A 24466-nucleotide genomic window follows, 5' to 3' on the forward strand; every position below is an offset into this window, starting at 1 on the left:
TCTGTCAGCTCGCTAGTCTTACCCATGATGGGGGTTTTGAGTAATGAACCAGGCAGGGAGTTTATAAAAGCCTCAGGTATCTTTTGCATGTGTTTAGAGTTAATTAGTTGATTCAGAAGATTAGGGTAATAGGTCGTTTAGAGAACCTTTTCTTGATATGCTAATTTATTGAGACAGGTTTTTTGGGTTATCAGGAGTTGTATGCCAAAATCATCAGTATTAAAACAATAAAAGACCTGACAAATTTCAGTTGGTGGATAATGAATCTATAATATATGAAAGTTTAATTGTAATCATTACATTATGGTAAATAATGAAATTTAACACTATATGCTAATTTTTTGAGAAGGACCTGTACGTTCATTCTTTATAGAGTTTTTTTAACACCTTTTCAAGTGAATTTTTTCATGTGAAAACAACTTTTTGGGGAGTTTTTGGATTTGTTTTCAGCCTTTTCTTTTGACAGTGCCATATTTTGGAGTGGATTACATCAGGAGCAGCTTTCAAAGAATTGACATACACTTTTTTTCACCAGCCTTTTTTTCAAAATCTGATCAAGAAAAAACTATTAACCCCTTAAGGCCGGCGTCACACTAGGCGTACGAAAATACGGTCCGTTATTTACGGCCGTAATATGCAGAAATGTTCCCAAAATAGTGATCCGTATGTCATCCGTAGGCAGGGTGTGGCAGCGTATTTTGCGCATGTCATCCTCCGTATGTAATCCGTATGGCATCTGTACTGCGAGATTTTCTCGCCGGCTTGCAAAACGGACATACAATGGATCCATGGGCTCAAATATTCGTCAAAGCATATATACAGTATATATATGTCAGTGAGACACACATATATATATATGTATATTTCATACAGCGCTAGATATCAGAAAAGTAAGATGCGCCTATTCTGGCACTTGGCCACTCTCTTCCCACTCCCCTGTAGCGGTGGGATATGGGGTAATGAAGGGTTAATGTCACCTTGCTATTGTAAGGTGACATTAAGCCAGGTTAATGATGGAGAGGCGTCAATTATGACACCTATCCATTATTAATCCAAGAGTATGAAATGGTTAATAAAACACACACACATTATTAAAACGTATTTTAATTAATTAAAGACACATGGTGTTTTAATATTTTATTATACTCTTAATCCACCTGAAGACCCTTGTCACCTGTAACAAAGTTAAAAAAAACAAACAACAATATTCCATACCTTCTGATGTTACAGTCTTGTCCCACGCTGTAAATCCATCTGAAGGGGTTAAATCATTTTACACCCAGGAGCCTGCTAATGCAGCTGTGCTCCTGACTGTAAAACTTGGTGAATGGATGGAATGCAGGGGAATGTACTGTAGTTACCTCGAGTCGCGATGATGCGCCCTCTGCTGGATGAACTCATATGAACTCGAGTTTGGGAACTTTTCAGAATCTCACTGACATATATATATATATATATACAGTGGGGCAAAAAAGTATTTAGTCAGTCAGCAATAGTGCAAGTTCCACCACTTAAAAAGATGAGAGGCGTCTGTAATTTACATCATAGGCAGACCTCAACTATGGGAGCCAAACTGAGAAAAAAAAATCCAGAAAATCACATTGTCTGTTTTTTTTATCATTTTATTTACATATTATGGTGGAAAATAAGTATTTGGTCAGAAACAAACAATCAAGATTTCTGGCTCTCACAGACCTGTAACTTCTTCTTTAAGAGTCTCCTCTTTCCTCCACTCATTACCTGTAGTAATGGCACCTGTTTAAACTTGTTATCAGTATAAAAAGACACCTGTGCACACCCTCAAACAGTCTGACTCCAAACTCCACTATGGTGAAGACCAAAGAGCTGTCAAAGGACACCAGAAACAAAATTGTAGCCCTGCACCAGGCTGGGAAGACTGAATCTGCAATAGCCAACCAGCTTGGAGTGAAGAAATCAACAGTGGGAGCAATAATTAGAAAATGGAAGACATACAAGACCACTGATAATCTCCCTCGATCTGGGGCTCCACGCAAAATCCCACCCCGTGGGGTCAGAATGATCACAAGAACGGTGAGCAAAAATCCCAGAACCACGCGGGGGGACCTAGTGAATGAACTGCAGAGAGCTGGGACCAATGTAACAAGGCCTACCATAAGTAACACACTACGCCACCATGGACTCAGATCCTGCAGTGCCAGACGTGTCCCACTGCTTAAGCCAGTACATGTCCGGGCCCGTCTGAAGTTTTCTAGAGAGCATTTGGATGATCCAGATGAGTTTTGGGAGAATGTCCTATGGTCTGATGAAACCAAACTGGAACTGTTTGGTAGAAACACAACTTGTCGTGTTTGGAGGAAAAAGAATACTGAGTTGCATGCATCAAACACCATACCTACTGTAAAGCATGGTGGTGGAAACATCATGCTTTGGGGCTGTTTCTCTGCAAAGGGGCCAGGATGACTGATCCGGGTACATGAAAGAATGAATGGGGCCATGTATCATGAGATTTTGAGTGCAAACCTCCTTCCATCAGCAAGGGCATTGAAGATGAAACGTGGCTGGGTCTTTCAACATGACAATGATCCAAAGCACACCGCCAGGGCAACGAAGGAGTGGCTTCGTAAGAAGCATTTCAAGGTCCTGGAGTGGCCTAGCCAGTCTCCAGATCTCAACCCTATAGAAAACCTTTGGAGGGAGTTGAAAGTCCGTGTTGCCAAGCGAAAAGCCAAAAACATCACTGCTCTAGAGGAGATCTGCATGGAGGAATGGGCCAACATACCAACACACAGAAAACGTTTGACCTCTGTCATTGCCAACAAAGGATATATTACAAAGTATTGAGATGAAATTTTGTTTCTGACCAAATACCTATTTTTCACCATAATATGCAAATAAAATGTTAAAAAAACAGACAATGTGATTTTCTGGATATTTTTTTCTCAGTTTGTCTCCCATAGTTGAGGTCTACCTATGATGTAAATTACAGACGCCTCTCATCTTTTTAAGTGGTGGAACTTGCACTATTGCTGACTGACTAAATACTTTTTTGCCCCACTGTATATATATATATATATATACTAGCTGAAGAGCCCAGCGTTGCCTGGGCATAGTAAATATCCGTGGTTAGTTATAGCACCTCACATCTCTTATTTTCCCATCATGCCTCTCATTTTCTCCCTAACACCTCTCATTTTCCCCCTCACTCCTCTCATTCCCCCCTAACACTTGTCATTTCGACCTCACATCTGTCATTTTCCGATCACTCCACTATTTTCCCTCACTCCTCTCATTTTGCACTCACACCTTTTCATTTTCACCTCACACCCCTCATTTTCACCTCACACCCCTCATTTTCACCTCAGTATATACATGGTTGTCATCTCCCTTATATATAGTATACACTTGTATGTCTTCTCTTGTATATAGTATATACCTGTATGTCATCTCCCCTATAAATAGTATATACCTGCTGTATGTCATCTCCTCCTGTATATTGTATATACCCATGTGTCATCTCCTCCTGTATAAAGTATATACCTGTATGTCATCACTTCTGTATATACTATATACCTGTATGTCATCTCCTATATATAGTATATACCTGTATGTCATCTCCTGTATATAGTATATACCTGTATGTCATCTCCCCTGTATATAGAATATACCTGCTGTATGTCATCTCCTCCTCTATATACCTATGTGTAATCTCCCCTTTTATATAGTATATACCTGTATGTCATCTCCTCCTGTATATAGTATAAACGTGTATCATCTCCTCCTGTATATAGTATGGACCTGTAAGTCATCTCCTCCTGTATATAGTATATACCAGTGTATCATCTGCTCCTGTATATAGTATATACCTGTGTGTCATCTCCACTGTATATAGTATATACCTGTGTGTCATCGCCCCTGTATATAGTATGTACCTGTATGTCATCTCCCCTGTATATAGTATATACCAGGTTGTCATCTCCTCCTGTATATAGTATATACCTGTATGACATCTCCTTCTGTATATAGTACAAACCAGGTTGTCATCTCCTCCTGTATATAGTTTATACCTGTATGTCATCTCCTCCTGTATATAGTATATACCTGTGTCATCTCCCCTGTATATAGTATATACCTGTGTGTCATCTCCTCCTGTATATAGTATATACCTCTGTGTCATCTCCCCTGTATATAGTATATACCTGTGTGTCATCTCCTCCTGTATATAGTATATACCTGTATGTCATCTCCTCCTGTATAAAGTATATACGTGTGTAATCTCCTCCTGTATATAGTATATACCTGTAAGTCATCTCCTCCTGTATATAGTATATACCTGTGTCATCTCTCCTGTATATAGTATATACCTGTGTGTCATCTCCTCCTGTATATAGTATATATGTGTGTCATCTCCTCCTGTATTACACCGCATTCACACGTTATTTGGTCAGTATTTTGACCAGCCAACAGGAAGCCAACAGGAAGCCCTCCCCACTGGCAGTATATATTAGCTCACACATACACATAATAGACAGGTCATGTGACTGACAGCTGCCGTATTTCCTATATGGTACATATGTTGCTCTTGTAGTTTGTCTGCTTATTAATCAGATTTTTATTTTTGAAGGATAATACCAGACTTGTCTGTGTTTTAGGGTGAGTTTCATGTGTCAAGTTGTGTGTTGAGTTGCATGTGGCGACATGCGTGTAGCAACTTTTTGTGTGTCGAGGTGCATGTGACAGGTTAGTGTAGCAAGTTGTGTGCAGCAAGTTTTGCGCATGGCAAGTTTTGCGCGTGGCAAGTTTTATGTGTGATGCGTTTTGAGTATGTGCAAGTTTTGCGTGAGGCAACTTTTGCATGTGTTGCAACTTTTGTGCATGTGGCAATTTTTCCGCGTGTGCAAGTTGTGCTTGTGGCGAGTTTTCCATGAGGTGAGTTTTGCACGTGTGGCGAGTTTTGCGTGAGCCTAGTTTTGCATGTGGCGAGTTTTGCGCGGTGACTTTTGTGTTTCGACTTTTATGTGGCGAGGTTGGTGTATGTGTGGTGAAATGTGCGCTGAGGGTGATATGTGTTCAAGCATGTGTGTTGTGAATTCAGCTTTTGGGCTCCCTCCGGTGGTTGTAGAGGGTAATGCAGTTGTGCCTGGACCGCAGGAGTGGACAGGTGTATCTACTAATTGCAAAACTGACTGGGGTCAGGGCCGTATTTAGAGGTTCTGCTGCCCTAGGCACTTTTAGCGCTGCCTCCCCCTTTGGTGAGTATGACACTATCGGCACTGACTTTGGGAAGAATCGCTGTTGTGAAAGTCGCCTTTTGCAGCAGATCAGGCAGTTTTTCTGCATCTGCCACGTAACGGATCACTTACGGCAACACTGCGTTTGGTTTCATTCATTCATTCCCTATGGGATCTGCGGTACTTGGTGTGATCTGGGAAATGTGGTGCCATACCTCCCAACTTTTGAAGGGAAAAAGGTCTAAAGGTTGCGGTGCACGTAGTGCGCGGCGGCAAATTTTAGGCCACGCCTCTGACCACACCCATTTCACAACTAATCACACCCATATCCAAGTCCCAACCACACCCATTTAGCACTGCTGATCACACTGTTTCATATACATTAAAGCAAAAAAAAAATATGGCCACACAGTGCTTCATACTGTACAATGGCTATGCAGTGCTCCACATACTGTATAATGGCCCTACATGATGTTCCATACTGTATAATGGCCACACAGTGCTCCATACTGTATAATGGCCACACATGATGCTCAATACTGTATAAGGGCCACACATGATGCTCAATACTGTATAATGGCCACACATGATGCTCCATACTGTATAATGGTCCCACATGATGCTCCATACTGTATAATGGCCACGTCTGTCCTGTGTCCTTGTGTGTGCCACATTGAGAATGGAGAAAAGAAAGAAGACCAAAGAACTGTCTGAGGACTTGAGAAACCAAATTGTGAGGAAGCATGAGCAATCTCAAAGCTACAAGTCCATCTCCAGAGACCTGAATGTTCCTGTGTCTACCGTGCGCAGAGTCATCAAGAAGTGTAAAGCCCATGGCACTGTGGCTAACCTCCCTAGATGTGGACGGAAAAGAAAAATTGACAAGAGATTTCAACGCAAGATTGTGCGGATGTTGGATAAAGAACCTCGACTAACATCCAAACAAGTTCAAGCTGCCCTGCAGTCCGAGGGTACAACAGTGTCAACCCGTACTACCCGTCGGCGTCTGAATGAAAAGGGACTGTAAGGTAGGAGACCCAGGAGGACCCCACTTCTTACCCCAAGACATAAAAAAAGCCAGGCTGGAGTTTGCCAAAGCTTACCTAAAAAAGCCTAAAACATTTTGGAAGAATGTTCTCTGGTCAGATGAGACAAAAGTAGAGCTTTTTGGGCAAAGGCATCAACATAGAGTTTACAGGAGAAAAAAAGAGGCATTCAAAGAAAAGAACACGGTCCCTACAGTCAAACATGGCGGAGGTTCCCTGATGTTTTGGGGTTGCTTTGCTGCCTCTGGCACTGGACTGCTTGACCGTGTGCATGGCATTATGAAGTCTGAAGACTACCAACAAATTTAGCAGCATAATGTAGGGCCCAGTGTGAGAAAGATGGGTCTCCCTCAAAGGTCATGGGTCTTCCAGCAGGACAATGACCCAAAACACACTTCAAAAAGCACTAGAAAATGGTTTGAGAGAAAGCACTGGAGACTTCTAAGGTGGCCAGCAATGAGTCCAGACCTGAATCCCATAGAACACCTGTGGAGAGATCTAAAAATGGCAGTTTGGAGAAGGCGCCCTTCAAATATCAGGGACCTGGAGCAGATTGCCAAAGAAGAATTATCTAAAATACCAGCAGAGCATTGTAAGAAACTCATTGATGGTTACCGGAAGCGGTTGGTCGCAGTTATTTTGGCTAAAGGTTGTGCAACCAAGTATTAGGCTGAGGGTGCCAATACTTTTGTCTGGCCCATTTTGGAGTTTTGTGCGAAATGATCAATGTTTTGCTTTTTGCTTCATTCTCTTTTGTGTTTTTTCATTTAAGGCAAATTAAATGAAAATAATACCAAAGAATTTGTGTTTGCAATCATTTTCAGGAAGAAACTGAGTATAATCTGACAGAATTGCAGGGGTGTCAATACTTTTGACCATGACTGTACTGAGCCCAAGTGACGGGCGAGACACCACATGTACTGAGCCCGAGTGACGGGCGAGACACCACATGTACTGAGCCCGAGTGACGGGCGCGACACCCCATGTACTGAGCCCGGGTGACGGGCGCGACACCCCATGTACTGAGCCCGGGTGACACTGTAATATGTAAGTAACATCAGACTGTATTGTGGGGACCATTCACTTTTATGGGAGGGTGTTAAAGGGAACCTGTCACCCCCAAAATCGCGGGTGAGGTAAGCCCACCGGCATCAGGGGCTTATCTACAGCATTCTGGAATGCTGTAGATAAGCCCCCGATGTAACCTAAAAGATGAGAAAAAGACGTTATATTATACTCACCCAGGGGCATTCCCACTGTTGGTCCGGGTCTGGCGCCTCCCATCTTCATCAGATGACGTCCTCTTCTGGTCTTCACGCTGCAGCTCTGGCGCAGGCGTACTTTGCCTGCCCTGTTGAGGGCAGAGCAAAGTACAGCAGTGCGCAGGCGCCGGGCCTCTCTGACCTTTCCCGGCACCTGCACAATGCAGTACTTTACTCTGCCCTCAACAGGGCAGGCAAAGTACGCCTGGCCAGAGCTGCGACGTGAAGACCAGAAGAGGACGTCATCTGATGAAGATGGGAGGCCCCGGACCCGGACGAACAGCGGGACCGCCCCTGGGTGAGTATAATATAACGTCTTTTTCTCATGTTTTAGGATACATCGGGGGCTTATCTACAGCATTCCAGAATGCTGTAGATAAGCCCCTGATGCCGGTGTGCCTACCTCACCTGCGATTTTGGGGGTGACAGGTTCCCTTTAAGGAGGAGGAGGTGAGCTGTGACATCTCCTATTGTGACTGTTGGATCTGGTTGCCGGGGTCTACCTTCCTGTGGTTGTTACATTGTATCCTCCGCTCACCTTTCAGGGTGTTGCGCTCCTAGTCTACTTGTCTCAGGAGATTCGGTTGAACGCTCGGTCCGGCGCTGACATCCTGCAATATAATGGAAATGGCGGCTGAAGCTGCAGCACCAGGAGACACCGGAGAACGACGGGGACAGAGCGCTCTGTAGCCGTGGACACGTGCAGTGTAGCACGCGGCTGCCGGTCATGTGACGCCTACACTCACTTTCACCAGAGGAGCGGCGCTATAGGTCAGAATATCAGAGTAGAAGCCTCGCTGTCTGATCACCGGATATTTCCGCGGGAGGACGGAGCTGATCCGCGCGGGCGACACCGCCACAAGCGACTGCGGACGCGGGATCTCCCAGTGTGGACGGGACTCCGCGGAGGATAGGGGTCGTCTGCCGTTATCTGCTCCATCTGCGCCCAACAGAGAAGACAAACATGTCCGATAACTCTACAGGACCGCGACAGCTGCAGAACATCGCCCCTCCCTGCAGAACATCATCGCCCCCCCTCCCTCCCTGCGGAACATCATCGCCCCCCCCTCCCTCCCTGCGGAACATCATCGCCCCCCCTCCCTCCCTGCGGAACATCATCGCCCCCCCTCCCTCCCTGCGGAACATCATCGCCCCCCTCCCTCCCTGCGGAACTTCATCGCCGCCCCTCCCTCCCTGCGGAACTTCATCGCCCCCTCCCTCCCTGCGGAACTTCATCGCCCCCCCTCCCTCCCTGCGGAACTTCATCGCCCCCCCTCCCTCCCTGCGGAACTTCATCGCCCCCCTCCCTCCCTGCGGAACTTCATCGCCCCCCCTCCCTCCCTGCGGAACTTCATCGCCCCCCCTCCCTCCCTGCGGAACTTCATCGCCCCCCCTCCCTCCCTGCGGAACTTCATCGCCCCCCTCAATCCCTGCGGAACTTCATCGCCCCCCCTCCCTCCCTGTGGAACTTCATCGCCCCCCCTCCCTCCCTGCGGAACTTCATCGCCCCCCCTCCCTCCCTGCGGAACTTCATCGCCCCCCCTCCCTCCCTGCGGAACTTCATTGCCCCCCCTCCCTGCGGAACATCATCGCCCCCCCTCCCTCCCTGCAGAACTTCATCGCCCCCCCTCCCTCCCTGCGGAACTTCATCGCCCCCCCTCCCTCCCTGCGGAACTTCATCGCCCCCCCTCCCTCCCTGCGGAACTTCATCGCCCCCCCTCCCTCCCTGCGGAACTTCATCGCCCCCCCTCCCTCCCTGCGGAACTTCATCGCCCCCCCTCCCTCCCTGCGGAACTTCATCGCCCCCCCTCCCTCCCTGCGGAACTTCATCGCCCCCCCTCCCTCCCTGCGGAACTTCATCGCCCCCCCTCCCTCCCTGCGGAACTTCATCGCCCCCCCTCCCTCCCTGCGGAACTTCATCGCCCCCCCTCCCTCCCTGCGGAACTTCATCGCCCCCCCTCCCTCCCTGCGGAACTTCATCGCCCCCCCTCCCTCCCTGCGGAACTTCATCGCCCCCCTAACTCCCTGCGGAACTTCATCGCCCCCCTCCCTCCCTGCGGAACTTCATCGCCCCCCCTCCCTCCCTGCGGAACTTCATCGCCCCCCCTCCCTCCCTGCGGAACTTCATCGCCCCCCCTCCCTCCCTGCGGAACTTCATCGCCCCCCCCTCCCTCCCTGCGGAACTTCATCGCCCCCCCTCCCTCCCTGCGGAACTTCATCGCCCCCCCTCCCTCCCTGCGGAACTTCATCGCCCCCCCTCCCTCCCTGCGGAACTTCATCGCCCCCCCTCCCTCCCTGCGGAACTTCATCGCCCCCCCTCCCTCCCTGCGGAACTTCATCGCCCCCCCCTCCCTTCCTGCGGAACCTCATCGCCCCCCCTCCCTCCCTGCGGAACTTCATCGCCCCCCCTCCCTCCCTGCGGAACTTCATCGCCCCCCCTCCCTCCCTGCGGAACTTCATCGCCCCCCCTCCCTCCCTGCGGAACTTCATCGCCCCCCCCTTCCTCCCTGCAGAACATCGCCCCCCCTTCCTCCCTGCAGAACATCGCCCCCCCTTCCTCCCTGCAGAACATGATCATCGCCCCCCCTTCCTCCCTGCAGAACATCGCCCCCCCTTCCTCCCTGCAGAACATCGCCCCCCTTCCTCCCTGCAGAACATCGCCCCCCGTCCCCTATACTCACCTGTCAGCTGCCTGTCCCACACACCGCACGTGCCGCAGCCGCCGACATCCCTCTGGCGCTCTGTCCCGCCGCAGCGCCTTCTTCCTGAGTGAGCGGTGATATGATACTGCTCAATAAGGTCATGAATATGCGCATATTCATGACCTTAATGACCGGTATCATGTGACCGCTCACTCAGGACGCGCTACAGAGGGTGAGAACAGGCATCGCTGGAGGCTGGAGCAGGTGAGTATCGTCTTCAAGGAGGGTGGGTGAGATGCGGAGGCGGGGGGGCGCGGGGAGGCGGGCGGGGGGGCGGGGTTTTTGCGGTCGGGTCACGTTTTTTTATTAAAAAAAAAAAAAATCCTTGCCCAGGTGCCGCCCCCCGCAATGTCGCCGCCCTAGGCACGTGCCCTCGTGGCAAATACGGCCCAGACTGGGGTATATAGCTTTGCTGGATCCTTTAGTCAGTGCCAGTTGTCCATTGTTCTTGAAGGATTCACTTCCCTGCTGGTCTCTCCAGTTTGCTGTGTTTTTCTACAAAGATAAGTCCTGGCATTGTTTTTGCTGTCCACCTGCAGAGGACCTTATAGTTCTGTGCATTTTCATGTTTTTGTCTTGTCCAGCTTGGTCTGTGAAGGATTTTTTGCAGCCTAGCTATTTCTCTGGAGATACAGATATACCCCCCATGTCTTTAGTCAGATGTGGTGATCCGTATTTTCTGCGGTGGATATTTTCTAGTGTTTTTGTACTGACCGCATAGTACTCTGTTCTATTCTTTCTTTTTAGCTAGTATGGCCTCCTATGCTAAAATCTGATTTCATATCTACGTATGTTATTTCCCTCTCCTCTCACAGTCAATATTTGTGGGGGGCTATCTATCCTTTGGGGATTTTCTCTGAGGCAAGATAGGTTTCCTGTTTCTGTCTTTAGGGGTAGTTAGATATTAGGCTGAGTTGAGGGGTCTAGGGAGCATTAGGTACCCCCCACGGCTACTTTTAGTTGCGCTGCTAGGTTCAGGGTTTGCGGTCAGTACAGGGACCACCTTCTCCAGAGTACGTCTCATGCTGCTCCAAGGCCACCAGATCATAACACATGTGGTAGTGTGTGGCACATTTTGTGTGTGTGTTCATATCCCTGTGTGTGGTGAGTATCCCATGTCGGGGCCCCACCTTAGCAACTGTACGGTATATACTCTTTGGCGCCATCGCTCTCACTCTTTAAGTCCCCCTTGTTCACATCTGGCAGCTGTCAATTTGCCTCCAACACTTTTCCTTTCACTTTTTCCCCATTATGTAGCTAGGGGCAAAATTGTTTGGTGAATTGGAAAGCGTGGGGTTAAAATTTCACCACACAACATAGCCTATGACGCTCTCAGGGTCCAGACGTGTGACTGTGCAAAATTTTGTGGCTGTAGCTGCGACGCCTCCAACACTTTTCCTTTCACTTTTTCCCCATTATGTAGATAGGGGCAAAATTGTTTGGTGAATTGGAACGTGCGGGGTTAAAATTTCGCCTCACAACATAGCATATGACGCTCTCGGGGTCCAGATGTGTGACTGTGCAAAATTTTGTGGCTTTAGCTGCGACGGTGCAGATGCCAATCCCGGACATACACACATACATACATACACACACATTCAGCTTTATATATATTGTATATATATATATATATATATATATATACGAAAAAAAGGAAAACAGCACGCCGGCCACGCCGTCCAGGCATTAAAGCCCACTTTTTTCTATTTTTTTGTGTGCTGTTTTCCTTTTTTTCGTATATTATTGGAACCACTTGGATACTGGTTTGGAAAGCTTTGCACCGCAAGTTTGGTAATATGATGCTGTTCTAATTTTTTTCTTTATATATATATATATATATATATATATATATATATATATTCATTCTATGTGTACACATTTATTCTACCTATTCTATTCTATTCTGTCAGTGTGATTTTACTGTACACCGCGCTGAATTACCGGCTTTTCTATAGAACACCGCTGCGTATTTCTCGCAAGTCGCACGCATGGTCCGTGTGTAATCCGTAATTTTCTCGCCCCATAGACTTTCATAGGCGGATTTTTTGCGCAATACGCTGACAAACGCAGCATGCTGCGATTTTCTACGGCCGTACAAAACCGTAAAATACAGAGCCATAAAATACGGCAGATAGGAGGTGGGCCATAGAGAATCATTGTACCGTATGCAATCCTTATTTTCTGTGCCTCTCATACGTCCGTAAAACTCGCTAGTGTGACGCCGGCCTAAGCCCCAAGGGTGGTTTGCAAGTTAATGACTGGGCCAATTTTTACAATTCTGACCACTGTCCTTTTATGAGTTTAGAACTCTGGAACGCTTCAACAGATCCCGGTGATTCTGACACTGTTTTCTCAAGACATATTGTACTTCATGATAGTGGCAAAATTTCCTTGATATTACCTGAATTTATTTGTGAAAATTTTGAAAATTTCGCAATTTTCCAACTTTGAATTTTTATGCCCTTAAATCACAGAGATATGTCACACAAAATACTTAATAAGTAACATTTCCCACATGTCTACTTTACATCAGCACAATTTTGGAAACAAAATTTTTTTGTTAGGGAGTTATGAGGGCTAAAATTTGACCAGCAATTTCTCATTTTTACAACACCATTTTTTTTTAGGGACCACATCACATTTGAAGTCATTTTGAGGAGTCTATATGATGGAAAATACCCAAGTGTGACACCATTCTAAAAACTGCACCCCTCAATGTGCTCAAAACCACATCCAAGAAGTTTATTAACCCTTCAGGTGTTTCACAGGAATTTTTGGAATGTTTAAAAAAAATGAACATTTAATTTTTTTTCAAATTTTTTTTTATTTCAGCTCCAATTTGTTTTATTTTACCAAGGGTAACAGAAAAAATGGACCCCAAAAGTTGTTGTACAATTTGTCCTGAGTACCCCGATACCCCGTATGTGGCGGTAAACCACTGTTTGGTTGCATGGCAGAGCTCGGAAGGGAAGGAGCGCCATTTGACTTTTCAATCCAAAATTGGCTGGAATTGATATGGGACGCCATGTTGCGTTTGGAAAGCCACTAATGTGCCTAAACATTGAAACCCCCCACAAGTGACACCATTTTGGAAAGTAGACCCCCTAAGAATCTTATCTAGATGTGTTGCGAGAGCTTTGAACCCTCAAGTGTTTAACTACAGTTTATAACGCAGAGCCGTGAAAATAAAAATTCTTTTTTTTTCAACAAAAATTACATTTTAGCCCCCAGTTTTGTATTTTCTCAAGGGTAACAGGAGAAATTGGACCCCAAAAGTTGTTGTGCAATTAGTCCTGAGTACGCTGATACCTGTATGTGGGGGGTAACCACTGTTTGGGCGCATGGCAGAGCTTGGAAGAGAAGAAGTGCTATTTGGAATGCAGACTTAGATGGAATGGTCTGCAGGTGTCACATTGTGTTTGCAGAGCCCCTAATGTACCTAAACAGTAGAAACCCCTCACAAGTGACCCCATATTGGAATCTAGACCCCCCAAGGAACTTATCTAGATGTGTTGTGAGAATTGTGAACCCCCAAATGTTTCACTACAGTTAATAATGCTGAGCCGTGAAAATAAAAAATCTTTTTTTTTCTGCGAAAATTTACTTTAACACCCAGTTTTATATTTTCCCAAGGGTAACAGGAGAAATTGGTCCCCAAAAGTTGTTGTGTAATTTGTCCTGAGCACGCTGATACCCCATATATGGGGGGTAACCACTGTTTGGGTGCATGGCAGAGCTCGGAAGAGAAGGAGCGCCATTTGGAATGCAGACTTAGATGGAATGGTCTGCAGGCGTCACTTTGCATTTGCAGAGCCCCTGATGTACCTAAACAGTAGAAACCCCCCACAAGTGACCCCATATTGAAAACTAGACCCCTCAAGAAACTTATCTAGATGTGTTGTGAGAACTTTGAACCCCCAAGTATTTCACTACAGTTTATAACGCAGAGCTGTGAAAATATAAAATCTTTTTTTCCCACAAAATTTTTTTTTAGCTCCCCAAATGTTTATTTTCCCAAGGGTAACAAGAGAAATTGGACCCCAGATGTTGTTGTCCAATTTGTCCTGAGTACGCTGATGCCCCATATGTTGGTGTAAACCCCTGTTTGGGCACACGGGAGAGCTTGGAAGGGAAGGAGCACTGTTTCACTTTTTCAATGCAGAATTGGCTGGAATTGAGATCAGATGCCATGTTGCATGTTTGGAGAGCCCTGATGTGCCTAAACAGTGCAAACCCCCAATTCTAACTGAAACCTTAACCGAAACACACCCCTAATCCCAACCACACTCCTAACCCCAAACCTAACCACACCCCTAACTCCAACACACCCCTAACCCTAATCCCAACCATAACCCTAACCACACCCCTAATCCCAACCGTAAATGTAATCCAAACCCTAACCTTAACCCCAAACCTACCCCTAGCCCCAACCCTAACCCTAGCCTTAACCCCAACCCTAGCACTAACCCTAGCCCTAGCCCTAACCCTAGCCCTAACCCTAGCCCTAACCATAGCCCTAGCCCTAACCCTAATGGGAAAATGGAAATAAATACATTTTTTATTTTTCCCCAACTAAGGGGGTGATGAAGGGGGGTTTGATTTACTTTTATAGCGTTTTTTTTAGCGGATTTTTATGATTGGCAACTGTCACACACTGAAAGATGCTTTTTATTGCAAAAAATATTTTTTTGCGTTACCACATTTTGAGAGCTATAACTTTTCCATATTTTGGTCCACAGAGTCATGTGAGGTCTTGTTTTTTTGCGGGATGAGTTGATGTATTTATTGGTAACATTTTCGGGCATGTGACTTTTTTTATCGCTTTTTATTCCGATTTTTGTGAGGCAGTATGACCAAAAACCAGCTATTCATGAATTTCTTTTTTTTTTTTTGGGGGGGGGGCATTTATACCGTTCCGCGTTTGGTAAAATGGATAAAGCAGTTTTATTCTTCGGGTCAGTACGATTACAGCGATACCTCATTTATATTATTTTTTTATGTTTTGGCTCTTTTATACGATAAAAACTATTTTAGAGAAAAAAGAATTATTTTTGCATCGCTTTATTCTGAGAACTATAATTTTTTTTATTTTTTCGCTGATGACGCTGTATGGCAGCTCGTTTTTTGCGGGACAAGATGACATTTTCAGTAGTACCATGGTTATTTATATTTGTGTTTTTGATCGCGTGCTATTCCACTTTTTGTTCTGCGGTATGATAATAAAGCGTTGTTTTTTGCCTTGGTATTTTTTTTTACGGTATTCACTGAAGGGGTTAACTAGTGGGACAGTTTTATAGGTCGGGTTGTTACGGACATGGCGATACTAAATATGTGTACTATTATTGTTTTTTTATTTAGATAAAGGAATGCATTTATGGGAACAATATATATATTTTTTTCTTTATTTAGGATTTTTTTTTTACACATCTAAATATATATTTTTTTAATTTATAACATTGCCCTGGGGAGGAAGGGGGGGGGGCATCATGTTATAAGGTCAGATCGCTGATCTGACACTTTGCAATGCACTATGTCAGATCAGCGATCTTACGTGCACTGCAGAGAGGCTTCCAGTCACCTGCTCTGAGCAGGCGCTTGGTAAGCCACCTCCCTTCTGGACCTGGATGCAGCCCCGCAGCCATTTTGGATCCGGGGCCTGCAGGGAGGAGACGCTCAGTACAAGGTGAGCACATCGCCTTGTACCGAAGGTCTCAAGGAAGCAAGCAGGGGGTCCCCTCCCTGTGCGATGCTTCCCTATGCCTCCGGAATGCTGCGATCATGTTTGATCGCAGTGTGCCGGCGGTTAATGTGCCGGGGGTGGTCCGTGACCACTCCTGGCACATAGTGCCGTATGTCAGCTGCGGTAGTCAGCTGACACCCGGCCGCGATCGGCCGCGCTCCCCCATGAGCGCGGCCGATCGCTATGAAGTACTATCTCATCACTGAGAATTAAGTCCCAGGTCACCTTGACGGGATAGTATGTCATTTTGAATGAGCTTCCGAATGCTTTCAATTGGAAAACCACATTGCTGTTGACATAGCATGTTTTTTCTGATTAAAAGTTGCGCTGCAGAAAAAAAGAAGTCACATACTGTATTTCCGTTGATGCAAATTACTCATCAAATTTAGAGCAAGATTGACATTGAAGTAAAAACTCTAACATTTTAAAAATTTCTCTATAATTGGAATTCGGCAGCAGGTTTTTCCTATGTATTATGAAAACAGCATGATGTAGGTTTAAAGACCCTGATTTCAGCGATATATCACTTCCTGGTTTGCTTTGGGGTAGTTTTGATAAAATCACTGTTTTACTTTCTTCAGATATAGCAGTTCTCTGAATGCTGAGCTGTGCATAACTCCGCCCACACCAGTGATGGGACAGCTGCCAATCAGTGGTGGAGGCGGGGTTACACAGAGAGGGAGGACTACATTGCACAAGAATACTAGTCCTGTAATGATAATCTCCTCGGGATAACACACTCATTTTATTGAAACTACAACGAGCAGCAAGTGACACATTGCTGGAATCAGGCTCTCGATCCCTACATGATGCTGACAATTTCCCCTTAAAACCATGTCAGATTTTTCTACCTTAAAAAATCTGTGTGAACATATCCATATAATTTCTTTATAACATCATGATGTAATAACAACGGGGCAATATTTGTGGAAGAAATTCCAGTCCTGTTATGGAACCATTGCTTACAAATGGGAAATCTGAATAATTAATTACAGGTGTCTCAGTGTTCTATTTATTTTGGCTCAATATATTAGCAATTTCCAAGTCATTTAATTTATTCATGTTGTTAGGCAGGTATATAAAACTTTAAATATAGTGTATGCTAATATTAGCTAGACATACAAACAGTGTAAAGCTGGAGTCTATTTTCCTTCTATTATTTGGAAGATGTTTAAGAGAAATTGATTTGATTACAAGTTCAAGCTAACATTAAGATCAATATTTTTATGTAATGATGTCATGCATTATTTTGGGACAAAAGCTATGTATGCAAATCTGGCTTGTGCCAACGCAGCCCACTTCTCAACACCAGCCTTTTGACACACATTCATGTTACACGATGTGAGGGTATGTGCAAATTATCAGTAAACACTGCTGGTTGGACGCTGCATACTTGTGCAATGCCCAACCTGCAGCGGCCAGATCAGGGGAAGACATATGACAATTTGGGGACCATGTGCAAGAAATGTGTTTGGGCCCTCCTCCTTTTATGGCTACGAATGTAAAGATATATAAATACTGTATATTACATAGTCTCCTCTTATAATGTATCTTGCCGCTCGTTATTACACAGTCCCCTGTCTTGTTATGTGTAACGCTGTCTCTTATTACACAGTGCCCTTTCTTGTTATATAGAGCACCATCCCTTATTACACAGTGCCCTTTCTTGTTATGTGTAACGCTGTCTCTTATTACACAGTGCCCTCTCGTAATGTACATTATTGTTATTTATAGTGCCCTGGTCTTTATTTCCTCTTTTGTTAGATATAAACTGAAATAATTGCTGATAAAGCATGATAAAGCTTTTTTTCTGTTGTGGAGGCTACCAACAGAAGATGCTACATAATAAAGTAAGGCAACATAAATAACTCGAAAGGGACACTGTTAGGCCGGCGTCACCCTAGGCGTATGTAAATACGGTCCGTTTTTTTACGGCCGTAATACGCAGTAATTGTCCCAAAACACTGTTCCGTATTCAATGCGAGGATGCGATTTTTACGCACAAATTTATCCATATGTGATCCGTATGGCATCCGTATGGCTTCTGTATGGCAATTTTTTCTCGCAGGCTTGCAAAATGGACATATCATGGATCCATCGGCTCAAATATTCTTAAAAACATATATACAGTCTATATATACTGTATATATATATATATATATATATATATATACAGTGGGGCAAAAAAGTATTTAGTCAGTCAGCAATAGTGCAAGTTCCACCACTTAAAAAGATGAGATGCGTCTGTAATTTACATCATAGGTAGACCTCAACTATGGGAGACAAACTGAGAAAAAAAAATCCAGAAAATCACATTGTCTGTTTTTTTTAACAATTTATTTGCATATTATGGTGGAAAATAAGTATTTGGTCAGAAACAAAATTTCATCTCAATACTTTGTAATATATCCTTTGTTGGCAATGACAGAGGTCAAACGTTTTCTGTAAGTCTTCACAAGGTTGCCACACACTGTTGTTGGTATGTTGGCCCATTCCTCCATGCAGATCTCCTCTAGAGCAGTGATGTTTTTGGCTTTTCGCTTGGCAACACGGACTTTCAACTCCCTCCAAAGGTTTTCTATAGGGTTGAGATCTGGAGACTGGCTAGGCCACTCCAGGACCTTGAAATGCTTCTTACGAAGCCACTTCTTCGTTGCCCTGGCGGTGTGCTTTGGATCATTGTCATGTTGAAAGACCATGCCACGTTTCATCTTCAAAGCCCTAGCTGATGGAAGGAGGTTTGCACTCAAAATCTCACATGGCCCCATTCATTCTTTCATGTACCCGGATCAGTCGTCCTGGCCCCTTTGCAGAGAAACAGCCCCAAAGCATGATGTTTCCACCACCATGCTTTACAGTAGGTATGGTGTTTGATGGATGCAACTCAGTATTCTTTTTTCTCCAAACACGACAAGTTGTGTTTCTACCAAACAGTTCCAGTTTGGTTTCATCAGACCATAGGACATTCTCCAAAAACTCCTCTGGATCATCCAAATGCTCTCTAGCAAACTTCAGACGGGCCCGGACATGTACTGGCTTAAGCAGTGGGACACGTCTGGCACTGCAGGATCTGAGTCCATGGTGGCGTAGTGTGTTACTTATGGTAGGCCTTGTTACATTGGTCCCAGCTCTCTGCAGTTCATTCACTAGGTCCCCCCGCGTGGTTCTGGGATTTTTGCTCACCGTTCTTGTGATCATTCTGACCCCACGTGGTGGGATTTTGCGTGGAGCCCCAGATCGAGGGAGATTATCAGTGGTCTTGTATGTCTTCCATTTTCTAATTATTGCTCCCACTGTTGATTTCTTCACTCCAAGCTGGTTGGCTATTGCAGATTCAGTCTTCCCAGCCTGGTGCAGGGCTACAATTTTGTTTCTGGTGTCCTTTGACAGTTCTTTGGTCTTCACCATAGTGGAGTTTGGAGTCAGACTGTTTGAGGGTGTGCACAGGTGTCTTTTTATACTGATAACAAGTTTAAACAGGTGCCATTACTACAGGTAATGAGTGGAGGAAAGAGGAGACTCGTAAAGAAGAAGTTACAGGTCTGTGAGAGCCAGAAATCTTGATTGTTTGTTTCTGACCAAATACTTATTTTCCACCATAATATGCAAATAAATTGTTAAAAAAACAGACAATGTGATTTTCTGGATTTTTTTTTCTCAGTTTGTCTCCCATAGTTGAGGTCTACCTATGATGTAAATTACAGACGCCTCTCATCTTTTTAAGTGGTGGAACTTGCACTATTGCTGACTGACTAAATACTTTTTTGCCCCACTGTATATATATATATAAGTAGGACACATATATATATATTTATATTTAATTCCGCGCTAGATAGCAGAAAAGCTGGTAATTCAATTGCCGGCTTTTCCTATCTCCTTCACAAACCCGACATGATATGAGACATGGTTTACATACAGTAAACCATCGCATATTCCTTCTTTTATTACATATTCCTCTTTAGTAATGTAAGAAGTGTTTTTGTGTCAAATTTGGGGTCTCTAGCTATTAAATTAAAGGGTTAAATCCCGGAAGAAATTGGTGTGGGCTCCCACGCAATTTTCTCCGCCAGAGTGGGGATTAATAATGGATAGGTGTCATAATTGACGCCTCTCCATTATTAACCTGGCTTAATGTCACCTTACAATAGCAAGGTGACATTAACCCTTCATTACCCCATATCCCACCGCTACAGGGGACTGGGAAGAGATAGGCTAAGTGCCAGAATAGGCGCATCTTCCAGATGTGCCTTTTCTGGGGTGGCTGGGGCCAGATTTTTTTAGCCAGGGGGGCCAATAACCATGGACCCTCTCCAGGCTATTAATATCTGCCCTCGGTCACTGGCTTTACCACTCTGGCGGAGAAAATTGTGCGGGAGCCCACGCCAATTATTTCCTGGATTTAACCCTTTAATTTAATAGCTAGAGCCCCCAAATTTGACACAAAGACACTTCTTACATTACTAAAGAGGAATATGTAATAAAAGAAGGGATATGAGATGGTTTACTGTATGTAAACCATGTCTCATATCCTGTCGGGTTTGTGAAGGAGATAGGAAAAGCCGGCAATTGAATTACCGGCTTTTTTGCCATCTAGCGCTGAATTAAATATATATATATATATATATATATATATACACATATATATGTGTCTCACTGACATATTATTATTATTATTTATTTATATAGCACCATTGATTCCATGGTGCTGTACATGAGAAGGGGTTACATACAAGTTACAAATATCACATACAGTAAACAAACTAACAATGACGGACTGATACAGAGGGGCGAGGACCCTGCCCTTGCGGGCTTACATTCTACAGGATTATGGGAATAATATATATGGGGATATATATCTATATATCTATAATATAATGCTGGGAGCATCACTCTGTCCGAAGCCTGAATAGACTGCGCCGGCGCAGTCTGGGCCTTACAGAGTGACGCTCCCAGGAGATCGCGGTATGCGTAAGCACTAAACGCACACTGCGATCTCCACCGGAGAGTCAGGGACCGCCAGGAGGGTAAGTATATTCACCTGTCCCCCGTTCCAGCGCTGCGTGCGGCTCCTTCTCCCAGGTCCTCTGCTGTGACGTTTCCAGTTCAGAGGGCGCGATGACGCACTTAATGCGCGCCGGCGCCGCCCTCTGACTGAACAGTCACAGCCAGAGGAGCCGGAAGATGGCGGCGTGCAGCGCTGGAACGGGACAGACAGGTGAGTATAGCAAGTGCTGGGGGCCTGAGCTAGCGGTGACTCCGGCACCTGACCCCCACAGCGCGCCGGTGTCCCCGCCTGCTCAGGCCCCCAGCACTTGGCGCCCAGTGACGATAGGTGAGTATGGTATTTTTTTTATATATGGCAGCAGCATACGGGGCATATATAATGGAGCATCTTATGGGGGGCATATAATACAATGGTGGCGCAGGATGGGAGCAGCACATGACAGAACGGGGGCGCAAGATGGCAGCAGCACATGACAGAACGGGCGCAGGATGGCAGCAGCACATGACAGAACGGGCGCAAGATGGTAGCAGCACATGACAGAACGGGGGCGCAGGATGGGAGCAGCACATGACAGAACGGGGGCGCAGGATGGCAGCAGCACATGACAGAACGGGGGCGCAGGATGGCAGCAGAACATGACAGAACGGGCGCAGGATGGGAGCAGCACATGACAGAACAGGGGCGCAGGATGGGAGCAGCACATGAAAGAACGGGGGCACAGGATGGGAGCAGCACATGACAGAACGAGGGCGCAGGATGGGAACAGCACATGACAGAACGGGCGCACGATGGCAGCAGCACATGACAAAATGGGCGCAGGATGGGTGCAGCACATGACAGAACGGGGGCGCAGGATGGCAGCAGCACATGACAGAACGGGCGCAGGATGGGAGCAGCACATGACAGAACGGGGGCGCAGGATGGGAGCAGCACATGACAGAACGGGCGCAAGATGGTAGCAGCACATGACAGAACGGGGGCGCAGGATGGGAGCAGCACATGGAAGAACGGGGGCGCAGGATGGCAGCAGCACATGACAGAATGGGCGCAAGATGGTAGCAGCACATGACAGAACGGGGGCGCAGGATGGGAGCAGCACATGACAGAACGGGGGCGCAGGATGGCTGCAGCACATGACAGAATGGGGGCGCAGGATGGCAGCAGCACATGACAGAATGGGCGCAGGATGGGAGCAGCACATGACAGAACGGGCGCAAGATGGTAGCAGCACATGACAGAACGGGGGCGCAGGATGGGAGCAGCACATGACAGAACGGGGGCGCAGGATGGCAGCAGCACATGACAGAATGGGCACAAGATGGTAGCAGCACATGACAGAACGGGGGCGCAGGATGGGAGCAGCACATGACAGAACGGGGGCGCAGGATGGCAGCAGCACATGACAGAACGGGGGCGCAGGATGGCAGCAGCACATGACAGAACGGGGGCGCAGGATGGCAGCAGCACATGACAGAACGGGCGCAGGATGGGAGCAGCACATGACAGAACAGGGGCGCAGGATGGGAGCAGCACATGAAAGAACGGGCGCACAGGATGGGAGCAGCACATGACAGAACGGGGGCGCAGGATGGGAACAGCACATGACAGAACGGGCGCACGATGGCAGCAGCACATGACAAAACGGGCGCAGGATGGGAGCAGCACATGACAAAACGGGGGTGCAGGATGGCAGCAGCACATGACAGAACGGGCGCAGGATGGGAGCAGCACATGACAGAATGGGGGCGCAGGATGGGAGCAGCACATGACAGAATGAAGGCGCAGGATGGCAGCAGCACATGACAGAACGGGCGCAGGATGGGAGCAGCACATGACAGAACAGGGGCGCAGGATGGGAGCAGCACATAACAGAATGGGGGCACAGGATGGGAGCAGCAAATGACAGAATGGAGGCGCAGGATGAGTGCAGAACATGTCAGAATGGAGGCGCAGGATGGGTGCAGCACATGTCACAATGGGGGCGCATGATGGGAGAAGCACATGACAGAATGGGGGCGCAGGATGGGTGCAACACATGACAGAATGGGGGCGCAAGATGGGTGCAGAATATGTCAGAATGGAGGCGCAGGATGGGTGCAGAACATGTCAGAATGGGGGCACAAGATGGAAGTAGCACATGACAGAATGGGGGCACAGGATGGGTGCAACACATGACAGAATGGGGGCGCAAGATGGGTACAACACATAGCAGGATGGGGGCGCAGGATGGGTGCAGCACATGACAGGATGGGGACGCAGGATGGAGCAGCACATGTCAGAATGGGGGTGCAGGATGGGAGCAGCACATGTCAGAATGGGGGTGCAGGATGGGTGCAGCACATGTCAGGATGGGGACGTAGGATGGGGCAGCACATACCAGAATGGAGACCATATACCAATATAGATGCTAGCCACCCGGGCGTAGAACGGGTTCAATAGCTAGTATATATATATATATGTACCTATGCTATATGTACACATTTATTCTACCTATTCTATTCTGTTAGTGTGATTTTACTGTACACCGCGCTGAATTGCCGGCTTTTCTATAGAACACCGCTGCATATTTCTCACAAGTCACACGCATGGTCCGTGTGTAATCCATAATTTTCTCGCCCCCATAGACTTTCATTGGCGTATTTTTTGCGCAATACGCTGACAAACGCAGCAAGCTGCGATTTTTTACGCCCGTAACATACCGTATATTACAGATGCGTAATATACGGCAGATAGGAACTGCCCCATAGAGAATCATTGGGCCGTGTGCAATGCGTATTTTCTGGATGTATTTTCTGCGCTCATACGTCCGTAAAACTCGCTAGTGTGACACCGGCCTTATACATAATAAAATAGGAACTTATGCAATTAAGGACAGATTAATGTATAAAAAGAATGCACCCTATATACTCAGAGATGAAGCTATATATAAGAAGATTGTACACTATATATTAAGGTACTGTACTATAAATAATAAGACTACATTCCTGTATCCATGTGAAGTGTCAGTGCGCTGCCCAATTTTTTTTCTTGGACAGCACACAGACCCATAGAGTATGTCCTATTCTGATCTTGAACCGGCGGTATGTCTGCCCCTGGGCCAGATGTTACAGCATAGTGGATGGGATTTCTATTAATCCCATGTCCACTATGCGTCCAGAGATGCCTGCGGATCACCTGCGGAGACGGACATGCGGTGCACTTCTCCAGACCGCAGCATGTCAATTTTTCTTGCAGACACGTGAGTCTTGACAAGATGAATTTCACAGAAAACTAATATTTGTAATTTCTCCAAAAATTATAATTACTTTTTTCACTGACTAATCCACTTTAGAATAAGAAAAAAATATTATTAAGACATAACTTTTAACCCCTTCATGACCCAGCCTACTTTGACCTTAAAGACCTGGTCGTTTTTTGCAATTCTGACCAGTGTCCCTTTATGAGGTAATAACTCGGGAATGCTTCAACTGATCCTAACGGTTCTGAGATTGTTTTTTCGTG

The sequence above is a fragment of the Ranitomeya imitator genome, chromosome 8 (assembly GCF_032444005.1).
Source record: "Ranitomeya imitator isolate aRanImi1 chromosome 8, aRanImi1.pri, whole genome shotgun sequence".
Lineage (NCBI taxonomy): Eukaryota > Metazoa > Chordata > Amphibia > Anura > Dendrobatidae > Ranitomeya > Ranitomeya imitator.